The following is a 13172-nucleotide window of genomic DNA, read 5'->3' on the forward strand; positions in this document are numbered from 1 at the left end:
CAGGCCTTACTATTATTTCCGATTGGGGCAAGAAGAACCTGGTGTCCTTCAACGCCTCAAAAACACAGTTTCTCCACCTATCCACTCGACACAATCTTCCAAACAACTATCCCTATTCTTTGACAACACCCAGCTATCACCTTCCTCAACACTAAACATCCTCGGTCTATCCTTAACTCAAAATCTCAACTGGAAACTTCATATCTCATCTCTTACTAAATCAGCTTCCTCGAGGCTGGGCGTTCTGTACCGTCTCCGCCAGTTCTTCTCCCCTGCACAGTTGCTGTCCATATACAGGGGCCTTGTCCGCCCTCGTATGGAGTATGCATCTCATGTGTGGGGGGGCTCCACTCACACAGCTCTTCTGGACAGAGTGGAGGCCAAGGCTCTTCGTCTCATCAGCTCTCCTCCTCATACTGATAGTCTTCTACCTCTTAAATTCCGCCGCAATGTTGCCTCTCTTTCTATCTTCTATCGATATTTCCACGCTGACTGCTCTTCTGAACTTGCTAACTGCATGCCTCCCCCCCTCCCGCGGCCCCGCTGCACTCGACTTTCTACTCATGCTCATCCCTATACTGTCCAAACCCCTTATGCAAGAGTTAACCAGCATCTACACTCTTTCATCCCTCACGCTGGTAAACTCTGGAACAATCTTCCTTCATCTGTATTTCCTCCTGCCTACGACTTGAACTCTTTCAAGAGGAGGGTATCAGGACACCTCTCCTCCCGAAACTGACTTATCTTTCGGCCACCTCTTTGGATTCTTTTTAGGAGCAGCGAGTAGCGGGCTTTTTTTATTATTAATGTTTACTTTTTTGTGCCCTTGAGCTGTCTCCTTTGCTGTAAAAAAAAAAAAAAAAAGTGCATCGATGCAGCAAATAAAGCGAACAGAATGTTGGGCCTCATTAAAAGAAACTTTTTATTGAAGAAGAAAGATGTAATACTTCCGCTCTACAATAGTTTAGTCAGACCCCACTTGGAATATGCGGTACAGTTTTGGTCTCCTCACCATACAAAGGACATTGCTAAATTAGAAGGTGTTCAGCGTCGGGCAACAAAAATGATCCCTTCCTTGCGCAACAAATCCTACGAAGAAAGGCTTTCCACCCTTAACATGTTCTCTCTTGAGAAACGTCGCCTCCGAGGAAAACTGATCGAATGTTTTAAAGTACTTAATGGTTTCACGAATGTAGACAGAACAAAATTTTTTATGATCGATGACACTTTGCGCACGAGGAACAATGGCATAAAACTCAAATGTAGACAAGTAAATTCAGACTACACCAAATTTTTCTTCACCAACGTTGTAGTGTGAGAATGGAATAAGCTCCCACCGTCAGTGGTAACACGATTGACTCCTTTAAAAACAAGCTCAACCGTCACTTCCTTGAACTTAATATTAACTAAAGTAGAAAAGCAACGTTTTGGAGCCATATGATTAGTGTAGACTCACTTATGTTTAAGGACAGACCACCTAGTCTGAAGCATGGGGTCTGTGTGGTCTGATTTTCTATGTAAATCCATGTAAATCTCTCTCTCTCTCTCTCTCTCTCTCTCTCTCTCTCTCTCTCTCTCTCTCTCTCTCTCTCTCTCTCTCTCTCTCTCTCTCTCTCTCTCTCTCTCTCTCTCTCTCTCTCTCTCTCTCTCTCTCTCTCTCTCTCTCTCTCTCTCTCTCTCTCTCTCTCTCTCTCTCTCTCTCTCTCTCTCTCTCTCTCTCTCTCTCTCTCTATCTCTCTCTCTCTCTCTCTCTCTCTCTCTCTCTCTCTCTCTCTCTCTCTCTCTCTAAGAAAGTAGCACTCGACGCGATATTTTAAGTTCATCATTGTAGCACTAATCGATTTTGCAGGAAGCTTGATAACAACAATTCTTCTTTAAAGTTATTACTCTATGAACTTCTATGGTCATCCAGGGTGGATCAATGGAACCCCTCCACTCTCTTAGATTTCACGGCACCCATGTCTTTGTTTTCCTGCCGCCTCTCACATCAACTATTTCTTTTTCTTCTCTGCCGTATTAATCCCTGACGGGGTCGGCCGCTCTTATATGTTGTCGCCAGTAACTTCTGTCTTGTGCGTCCTGTTCTTCTAGTCCCAGTTGCTCCATGTCTCTCTGGACTCCATCTCTCCACCTCAGTCTCTGTCTTCCCATCGTCCTCCTCCCCTCCACTTGCTTCCTCCATGCCAGCTTTGCAGGGTTTGCCTACTGCATTCTAGGTGGATGGCCATACCATCTCATGCGCACCTCTCTTGCCTTCTCCGAGATTGACACAACTCCTGCTTCTGCTCTGATGTCCTCATTTCTTCTTTCTCTCAAAGATATACCCATCAGCCATCACAGCGTTATCATCTCTGTCCTCTCCAGCTGTTTCTCCTCCTTCCTCAGTGCCCATGCTTCTGCACCATACAACAGCACTGGTCTTACTACTGTTCTATAAATCTTTACTCTCACGTCAACTATTTACAGAGGCCAAAAGGAAGATTAATCGACTTCTCACGACTCCTCGCGTTCATGGTGCAGATGCTTTGTCAAACTACCACCAGTGACATAAAACTCACTTTGGATATGCCCACAACTCCTACGAAAGCCTTGCCTAATGTACATGTTTGCACGCAGAAATGTTTAAAAAGTTATCAGTAAAGTCGTTCCAAGAGTTGTCAATTTTAGTGGCAAAGTTAATCCCAAGCCACGAGGGATGGCAATTCACGTGCTACGAGGCTTGAATTACCTTTTCCATAACCTGGTATCAAGGGCTTCATATCGGTAAGTTTGTGCTCGTACAAGTACTGAATAGGTAAACGTGTATCGCAACCACTTGGCTTTTCGCCTACCTCACACTCCCGTATTGTTCAGGAACGAAATTTGACTCCAGCTTCCGACACTTGGAGTTACGGACCTTTCTACATATTATGATGAAGGAAGAGTAGGAAGAGAAAATAATGAGGAACATAAGGAGGGGATTGAACGAGAGCTGAGCCAAGGGGAAGTAAGAGGATGAGATGGGAAAATGGGAGGAAGAAACAGAGAGAAAGTAAAGAGAGGAGATGGAAAGATTAGAGGAGGAAAAGATAGAAGAGGAACAGAAGCAGGAGGAGTAAAGAGAAGTGAGAGGACAAGAGCTGGATCAAGAGGAAGAAAGAGGAGGAGATGGTGAGTTAGGAGGAGGAAAAGGTTGAGAGGAAGGAAAAGAGATACAAAAGAAGGGAAGGAGGAAAACTGAGCAAAAGAATAAAAGAAGCATGAGCAGGAGGAATTAGCGAAAGGGGGAACCTTTAATGATATGGCTGATACCAGGAACTTAATGAGAAACAAGGAGGGAAAAAATGGATGATGACAGAAAAAAAATGCAAACAGGTTATGTACGAAAGTGGCGACACGAGAGAGAGAGAGAGAGAGAGAGAGAGAGAGAGAGAGAGAGAGAGAGCACACCCACCCATGCACTGTTTTTACACTGGCTTACTTTCACGGTGTCCTGTCGTACTATGGAAAGGCTGGGTGTCAAGTGAGACCATTTATTATTCAACACTTATGTATTGTAAAAGGAAAGACAAAAGCCAGTGACAAGGCAACAAGCAGTAAGCGGGGATGCTCGGGACTGTTTTTCCTCAGTTAGTCAAAGACGCGAGTGTTACATACAACATATCACAGAATGCATTAACTGGACTGCTTGGTGAACGCCAACAACTGGCTAGAATCTTGAGTCATCCTCCTACGGGCGCCACGTGGATCACTTGCCGTAGGGCCCCGCGGAGTGCTGCTGCTGCTGCTCCGGCGTGGGGCTCATGATGCCGTAGATCCAGTCCATGAAGTAAGGCACGTTCACATACACGCCGGGGTTGCCCTCAACGCCGCATCCAATGCCCCACGCCGTCAAGCCGTACAGCTCGTAGCGGTTATTGTTCGGGTTGAGGCACATGAAGCCGCCGCCGTCACCGGTACACGCGTCCTGGCCAGCCTTCCCGCCGGCGCAGACGAAGGATTTGTGCAGAATAAAGAAGAGTCCCAGTCTGGTTTTCCTCAGATTGTTCTGACAAGTGTCATAAGGAACGACGGGTAGAGCTACCTTCTTAAGGATGACCTGGTACTTGCCACCGTCGAAAGCATCCTTGCCCCAGCCTGTGGCGACACACTCCGTGCCGGCGGCGTGGTTGCGGTCTGGCGGCGGGAGGCAGACCCTGTTGATGTGGTTGCGGTAGGTGACAGGTCTGTCCAGCTTCAGCACGGCCATGTCATTGTGCAAGTTGGCGGAGTTAAATTTGGGGTGCACCGTGATGCTAGCGATGTCGTAGTCCTCGTACGGATATTTGGCGTCGAAGTAGTCCACCTGGTACTCCCCAAGACGCACTCTTATGTCGTTGGGTTTAAACCCGGCAACACAGTGAGCCGCGGTGACCACCCAGAGGTTGTCCACCAGGACGGCGCCGCACTTGTACGTCTGGTTCCTGAAAAAGACGATGCCCATCCACGGGAACTCTGCAAACTTGCTCTGCTTGTCAAGGAGGTGCGTGTTCTTTATACGCGTAGCAATATCAGCACTGCCTACCCCACACTCGAGATCTGCGAGGGGAGGCTCAGGTATGGCGATGTTGGCACAGCAAATACCGGGGTTGGAGTAGCCGGTGCCACTCAGTAAACACGAATGGGGAATGACGTTGGTCTGTGAGTTGCCCTGACACAGAGGCTCTGGCAGACACACGGAGTCCTTGGGACAAGAGTCCAATGGCTCCAAAACTTTCTTCGTGCAGCAAACACCCACCAGCTCGACGTTAATTGCACAGCCCTGCAACAAAACAACCTTATTATCATTTGTCCTATAAATGTGCAGTACAATAATGAAAGGAAAGCACCATTCATTGTCAATCATGCACTCTTGGAGTCTCTCAGATGTTAAAGACTACGGAAGCAGTGTTGCTCTTATACATCTAACACGAGGCAGGCGAGTCTCATACCGGGTGGTTACTAAGAGTGCTGGGGGTCTCGACGCACTGGTGGGGGAGGTTACAGCTGTACTCGGCGGAGCATTGCTGGACCACCTCGACACAACATTCACCCACGACGCCGCTTCCCTTGGTGACGTAACAAGTCTGCCAAACACGAGACATTTAGGCACAAGGAAAAATTGAAACTTAATCTTTCTTCCCACCGTGACGAATTAACCCGTCTCGGCCGCTGATAAAAAGTTAAAATGGTTGGTAAGACCTCAATTTCACTTCAAAAAGTCACTGTAGAATCAAGCTTCATCTTACCTCCGTGTAACCTTGGGGTGCCGAGAGGGAGTCTGCCTTGCAGAACCCGGTGGTTTTGCAGATGGCGCCTGCTTGGGAGCACTTCAGGACGGGCGGGTGAACATCAATTATGGGAGGCTTCTTGCAGCAAATACCGTCCCCTCCTCCAGCCAGGTCACACCTCTGGAGGGAGCAAAAAATGAAAACTAATTGTCTTTCCTAGTCACTGCTCTCGGCGCCTGCTACAAGGAACACTGGATCACCTAATAATATCTTCAGCATCAGAAATTCCTCGTCATGCAGACACACAGAGTGAGGGATCCAGTAAACACTAACGTCATAGATTCGGGGGTCGAAGATGCCGGCGCCGTCGGTGTTGACGGTGCCCTGCTCGGTGCACTGCTGGTAGGTCACACACACGTGGCCGCGGCTGCACTGCTGCACCTTCGGGGGACTGCAGCACACGCCGCCGTCCACGCCTGTCGCCGGGTCCACGTAGCAGCCCTGCGCGCCAGCAACACAATTAGTAGCTGCGAGCTATGCCCGGCATGAGCTGACCAAAAGCTTCCTCTCAAATGTTGACTGTGCGTCGAAAATCAGAAACTAGTCCGTTAAGACCTATTGCTTCTCAATCAATTTCAATTCTTTTCCCTTGCCCCTGGTTAGTTGTTCTAAAGATTGGTGTTAATTTGGAAAGCTTTCTAAAAATAATTCAATTAAACGTGTAAAGGTCGAAAGCAAATTATCCTTTTCCCGTTCAGTGAAAATGTTAGTAGACAACAAAATTACCATTTCCCAGCAGAAGGGCCATCGTCCTGCAGTGAATAAGTAATGACTGAAGATTAGGATAAATATTACCATGCTCTGGTTTCCCCAAGAAAAGTTTGTAATAACGACGCGTAAGCCTCTGCTCGGAGCTAGTTGGAAGACCTGTCTACACAAGCCTTAAGTAAGCTGGTGACGGAACAATCAGCTGACAACACAGGGGAGCTTATCCAGCAAGGCGTGCCCGTCCCCTTACTCACCACAGCTGCGGTATCGTAGGTGCCGACGTTCGTGTCACACTCTGCAGGGAGGCGACAGGTCTCGTGGGCGGCGGGGCAGGTGACCAGAGGCAGCGGCTCGGGACGTTTGCAACACACAGCATGCACGTCCGGGTACTCGGGGTTGATACACTGTAAAATGAGAAAAATTGCCAGGTATGGTCATTAAGAGATGTTCTATACAATGTACCTAATACAAGAATGGTCTCCGAGTAATCTGAGCATAATTTTGAAAATGCACTAAGAGTTAGTTTGCCATTCTTGCTCACTCCAATATGTTCTCTAAACAGAATCTATACCAAGCTCAGTGTCAAAGAAAAAAGCCTCAGTGTGAGTATTCAGAACAAACTGGGACACCAGAAGGTTCAGAATGATTAAGCAGAGAGTAATTTGGGAAAATGTACCAAGAGAACTGTCAAGATGTACTTACAGTGTGCCCAATATCATATATAAGAAGGTTCAGTAACTGAAGCATAACTTTGCGACACGAGGAAAGTCAAAGAGCAGCACTTTTGGACAAGATGAAGTCCATAATGAGTGACCAATGAATAACAGATTTTTAATGTCACGACACGGCTCACTATAAGAATAATCGAAGCCTAAAATGTGAGACACTTTGAAGTCACCTTGGGAGGACTGATGCGCTGGTCTATGAGGCCGACGCCGGAGGTGTTGATTTCGCCATTGTAGCATTGCTGCTGCGGGACGCAGAGGTGGTGGAGGGAACACACTGCGCCGATAGGCTCGGGCTTCTTGTCAGGGTCGACGCAACACAACCTCCCGATGCCACCCTCACATGGGCGGGCGTCAGTGTACTGGAAGAAGGAGAGTTTAAGTAGTGTAAAAGAGTAAAAACAGTAACCAGATTTATGTGCCGAGAATGAACGTGTTGCTAGATACTGTGGTCGCAATGAACACAGCTTTGGGAATGCCACGTTATGCGTTTGATAGTTTCCCGGAACAAACGAGCATGTCTCAGTGTTAGAAAGTTGTCTCTAGCATCCAGAGATATGCATGGTATTAAGTAATGTGATGCTGTGTGTAAGTCAGTTGACTGTAGGGAAGAAAGAAACTTTTAGGTTTATAGGATCGTCTGTGTGTAGGTCTTCTAATGTCAAGATGATTAGGATACAGGGGACTTGAGGTTTGTGCGTCTCTCAATTCAGTGTCGAAAATTTGCCCATAGAACATAAGAGCATAAGGAGTCTGCAAGAGGCCGGTTGGCCTATACAAGGCAGCTCCTGTACTCTCAACCCCACCTTACCTCACTATCCATGACTTTATATATTCTCTTCTTGAATGTATCTATGGTATTGGCACCCACAACATGGCTGCCAAGCCTGTTCCATTCATCTACCACTCTATTCGTAAACCAATTCTTGCTTCTGTCTTTGCTGAATCTGAATTTGTCTAACTTAAAACCATTGCTACTTCTCCTACCTGGTTCTTTTACTACCAAAACCTTATTATTATTATTAAAGCCCTTCATCCATTTATAGACTCCTTTCAGGTCTCCTCGCAACCTTCGCCTTTCTAGCGAGTGTAGATTTAAATGCTTCAGTTTACCTTCATAAGACAAGTTTCTCACCCCCTGAATCATTTTTGTCATCCTCCTCTTTATAGATTCTAACATCTTGATATCCATTCTATAGTAAGGGGACCAGAACTGAACTGCATAATCGAGATGAGGTCTAACTAGTGCTAAGTAAAGTTTTAGGATGACTTCAGCGCTCCTATTGCTTACGCTCCTAGAGATGAAACCCAGTACTCTGTTTGCCTGATTTTTAGCCTGAATGCATTGAGCCCTAGGACGGAGGTCAGCGCTCACTAGGACTCCTAGGTCTCTCTCACACCCAGACCTGCTTAGAAGAGTGTCAATTAAGGAGTAATTGTGTGAGGAGTTATTCCTACCTACACTCAGAATGCTACACTTCCCGACATTAAATTCCATTTGCCACTTCCCTGCCCAATCATCTAGTCTGTCAAGCTCATCCTGGAGAACGGTAGCGTCCCTGTCTGATTGGATTATTCTCCCGATCTTGGTATCATCTGCGAACTTACTGACATCACTGCTAATTCCTGTGTCCAAGTCATTGATGTAGATAATAAAAAAGCAGCGGACCCAGCACTGACCCCTGTACGACTCCACTCGTAACACTGCCCCATTCAGATTTTTTACCTTTTATTTGCACTCTCTGCTTCTTACCACTAAGTCACACCCTCATCCATTTCAAAACTTTCCCATCTACGCCGTGAGCCTGTAATTTTAGTAATAGCCGGTGATGAGGGGCTTTTTCGAACGCTTTACTGAAATCTAGATATAATATGTTAGTTTTCATCTCGGTCAACCGCCTCGATTACTTTAGTGTAGAGGGACAACAAGTTAGTAAGGCAAGACCTACACTTCGTGAACCCATGCTGTGAATCATGAATTAAATTATGCTTCTCTTGATGGTCCCGAATGCTCCCGGCTATAATTGACTCCAACATCTTCCCTACAACTGATGTTAAGCTAATTGGGCGATAATTTGAGGTGGCTGACTTGTCTCCCTTTTTGAAAATCAGCGTCACATTAGCTACTTTCCATTGATTGGGCACATACCCAGGATTTACCGACATCTTAAAGATATCGGTAAGTGGGCCACTGAGGACCTCCTTACATTCTTTAAGAACCCGTGGGAATACTTCGTCTGGGCCCGGCGATTTTTTTTTGCAACCTACCAATCTCATCCTGGACAACTTGCCTAGTGATGATCATATCCCTCAACTTGTCGTTCTCTTCGCCCTCATATACCTGAACTCTCTCCGGAATGGTTGTTAGATTTTCCTGCTTGAAAACTGAGACGAAATAGATTCATATCTTCTCCATTCTCAATGGGCTCACCTGTGTTTGTTTCCAACGGTCCAATTCTATCCCTTGTTTTCATTCTGCACAATTTGAAGAAGCCCTTGGGAACGCTCTTGGCCTAGTTAGCTACACTTATGTTATAATTTTTCTTTGCTAGGCGGGTGTTCCTCTTCACCGACCTGGCTAGTTCAACATACCTACCCCTGAAGTGGGTTTCTCCGTTCTTTATTTTCCTATAAATTCCTTTCTTCAAGCCAGTCTCATGCTTGAGTCTGCGGGTCATCCGTTTAGGGTCGTTATTTTCCTTCCTACGTGCTTGGTAAGGGATATGCTGTCTCTGACCCTCTGCTATTACGCTAACTAAATTACTGTAGGTCATTTGACTCATTTCTACATGGTTCCCCTGTCCTTCCGGTTCCTGCCCTGAGATCCGTCTCTCATCTAGCCCCAAGGTTCCCCAATTTACCTCCTCAAGGTGTTTTCTGAGCCCCTCATAATCGGCTCTTCTTAAGTCTGGCACCAACACAGGGTTGAGTTCGTGGGTCACCGCCCAGGCTAATTTAAACCTAATTTCCTTGTGATCACTGCCACCCAATTCTCCCCCAACATCAAGCTCACTGATCATATTCTCATTGTTAGTTAAGACCAAGTCTAAAATGTTGTTACCTCTGGTAGGCTCAGTTACTGTCTGCTTGAGAAAATCAACTTATATTACTTTCAGAAAATCCTCAGATTTTAGATCACCCACCACGCCTTCCCAGTCTATATTCCTATAGTTAATATCCCCCATTATGCAGACATTTTTGCCCCTGCTCGTCCTGCCAACCTCTTGTAGTAATGTAGTAGTAATGTCCTGCCTGTTAAGGTTGGGTGGCCTGTAAAGAACCCCTAGAGTCAGTTTGTCTTTCCCTTTGTGGACGTCCACCCAAACTGATTCTGGGTCTCCATTAGTTTGAACAGAATTGTTAGTGGAACATTTATGTGTGTCTTTAACATAAAGTGCCACCCCCCCCCCTCCCCTTCTTCCCTTTCTATCTTTGTGAAACATCTGATAACCATCTATTTCATACTCCGACATGAAGTTTTTATTTGCAGTATCCACCCATGTTTCCGTGATAGCTATAATGTCGAATTTCTCGACACATGCTTTCCCTTTCAGTAGATCTATCTTGTTCCTGAGACTCCTACTGTTGGTGTAATAAGCCGTTAGACCATCCTTTCTTACATCTTTTCGATTAATCCTGAGCTCCTTAGTCCCATTCTTCGATGCATAGCCACTGATGTTAGGCCCTCCCCCCTCGCCTACCCTAAAAAATCCTACAGGGTGCTAAGTGATCGTTCGAGGGAGTCTGCGAGAACCTTAACCCCCTGGAGTGACAAGTGCACACCATCCTTGGGTTGGGTTGTGGGTCGAGGCAAGTCCAGGACACTCACGTTGCTGGGGATGGGTACAGGCGTGCGTGGGTTGATGATTCCGATGCCGCCCGTGTTGACAACGCCCTTGTAGCACTGCTGCCAGTAGATGCACACCTCATTCTGGCGGGAGAATCAAAACGGGAATAAAATCGATTACACGGACTGTAGCTATACACACACTAAAATACGCAAATATCAAACTCGCTACGAAAACATCTTCCACGATGAATCATACTTCGGTTTCATGTGGCAAGAAAGGAGGATGGAACAAGAGCTCGGCGCCTCAAGACACTCACTTGTTTACAGGTAAAGAGCTGCGGCTTGACCGGGTCAGTCTGCTGCTGTTGGCCCGAGTACTGCGCCCACGCCCCCCCCGCCAGCACCAGCACAGCCACGAGCAGCCCGCTGGTCCTCATCTGCAAACAAACATGCTTGGTGAGCGGCGCGGAGAGCTGTGTGGCGGGAGGCAGATCACAGCCTTTTTTATTATGGATGCAGTCACTCCATCCCCCTCCAGTCGGCAATGATGAATGAGGCACAAACTCAAGTACACACACACAAACACACACAAACACACACACACATACACACGGCCCGGTAGCTCAGTGGATAGAACACGGCCCGGTAGCTCAGTGGATAGAGCGTCTGCCTCACAACCAGAAGGACTGGGGATCGATTCCCGGCCGGATGGGGATAAGTTGGGTTTATCTTCTTTCACGTGTAGCCCCTGTTCACCTAGCAGTGAAAAGGTACGCGACGTAAGGCAAGGAGTTGTGACCTCGTTGTCGCGGTGTGTTATGTGTGAGTGGTCTCAGTCCTACCCAAAGATCGGTACTTCGAGCTCTGTGCTCTTCCGTAGGGGAACGGCTGTCTGTCTCGAGAGAGACCCGCAGCAGACCAAGAAGTGAATTACACACACACACACACACACACACAGTGACAGACATAATACAGGAGAGGGACGGATGGGTTGATTGCGTTTTCTTGGATCTGAAGAAGGCGTTCGACAAAATTCCACATAAAAAGACTACTATGGAAGCTGGAGAATAAAGGAGGCTTGAAAGGGAAAATGATGAACTGGATGGAAAGTTACTTAAGGGGAAGAGAGATGGGAACAGTGGTAAAGGACATGAAATCGGAATGGAGAATTGTAGAGAGTGGAGTGCCTCAGGGATCGGTACTGGCACCATTACTTTTCCTAGTATATGAAACCGATATGTCAGACGGAGTAAACAGTTATATGAGCCTCTTTGCAGACGATTCAAAACAGCAAAGACATAATTATAAGAAACAGTAAAGACTCTGAAATTCTGCAAGAAGACCTAAACAAGATTTGGAAATGGAGCTTGAAATGGGAGATGAAATTCAATGTGAAGAAATGTCGTGTATTGGAAATGGGAAGGAGTGAGGGGAGACTAACATGGACTTATAGAATGGGAGATGGAGAAATATTAAAGAAAATTCACGAAGGGAGAGATCTGGGAGTGACAATATAAGATGGTTAACAGCCTCAGAGTCATGTTAATTGGATATTCGGTGATTCGTTTAATAAGGTGAGAAATATAGGATTAGCATTCCACTACATAGATAAGGATATGATGAAAAGTTAATAACCACTATGATTAGACCAAAATTGGAATATGCGGAGGCGGTGTGGTCTCCCCATAAGAAGAAACACATAAAAAAAACTAGAAAGAATACTAAGGATGGCAACAAAAATGGTTCCAGAACTGGAGGGATTGACATATGAAGAAAGGTTAAAGGAAATGGACCTACCAACACTGGAACAAAGAAGAGAAAGGGGAGACCTAATACAAATTTATAAATTATTGAGTAAAATGGAAGAAGTAGACAAAGTAAAAGTTTATGTATACAGTGAAGAAGTAGACAATGAGGAGTTGCTACTAAGAGAGGGAATAAACACCAGGAACACCATAGGACTCAGTAAAATATTGAGGAAGATAAGATGTTTGAGAGACATAAAGAAATATAGCTTCCCGCAAAGAAATATAGATGTTTGGAACAGACTAAGTGAGGATGTAGTACCTTCGAAGAGAGTGCAAAACTTTAAGGAAAAGTTGGACAAATACAGATACGGAGACGGGACCACACTACCGTAAGCCCAGGCCCTGTAAAACTACGACTAGGTAAATACACACACACACACACACACACACACACACACACACACACACACACACACACACACACACACACACACACAGGTAGACAAGCAAACACACAAGGCAAATTAGGGTCATGAAACAGGTAAATAGTTCTCCTGTGAAGCTGAAAAACTATATAAGCCTTGTGAGCGCCGACAATAACGCACAGGATCACAACATTAGGTCGGTAGTCCCAGACGCTTCCGCCTCTCACACCAACTATTCCCAAAGACCGAAAAGGAGATGAATCGGCTTGTCATGAGGGCTCTTTAGGTTTACGGTACAGAGCAAGGCTCAAACTACCACCAGGATCAAAGAACTAATCAAAGAAACTCCCATAACTACGAAAGCCTTGTCAGATGTGTGCGTGATCGCCAAAATGTTTACAAATATTATGACACCTTGATTCCTACCGCTCAGTAAAACGCGGTAACAAGCCCAACAGGAGCACTGCCCACCTTCCAGACGGCCGCTG

General features: G+C 46.2%; 1 protein-coding gene across 1 annotated transcript in view; it reads right to left on the reverse strand.

Annotated features, from left to right (window-relative positions):
- Positions 1–13172, reverse strand: part of LOC127000237 (uncharacterized) — a 26433-nt gene extending 13261 nt beyond the window's left edge. Inside the window, exon 1 of the mRNA XM_050863687.1 lies at positions 13156–13172. The gene's annotated coding sequence lies outside the window, so the exon portion shown is untranslated. The remainder of the gene's footprint in view (positions 1–13155) is intronic.

This window comes from Eriocheir sinensis, chromosome 18 (assembly GCF_024679095.1).
Source record: "Eriocheir sinensis breed Jianghai 21 chromosome 18, ASM2467909v1, whole genome shotgun sequence".
Lineage (NCBI taxonomy): Eukaryota > Metazoa > Arthropoda > Malacostraca > Decapoda > Varunidae > Eriocheir > Eriocheir sinensis.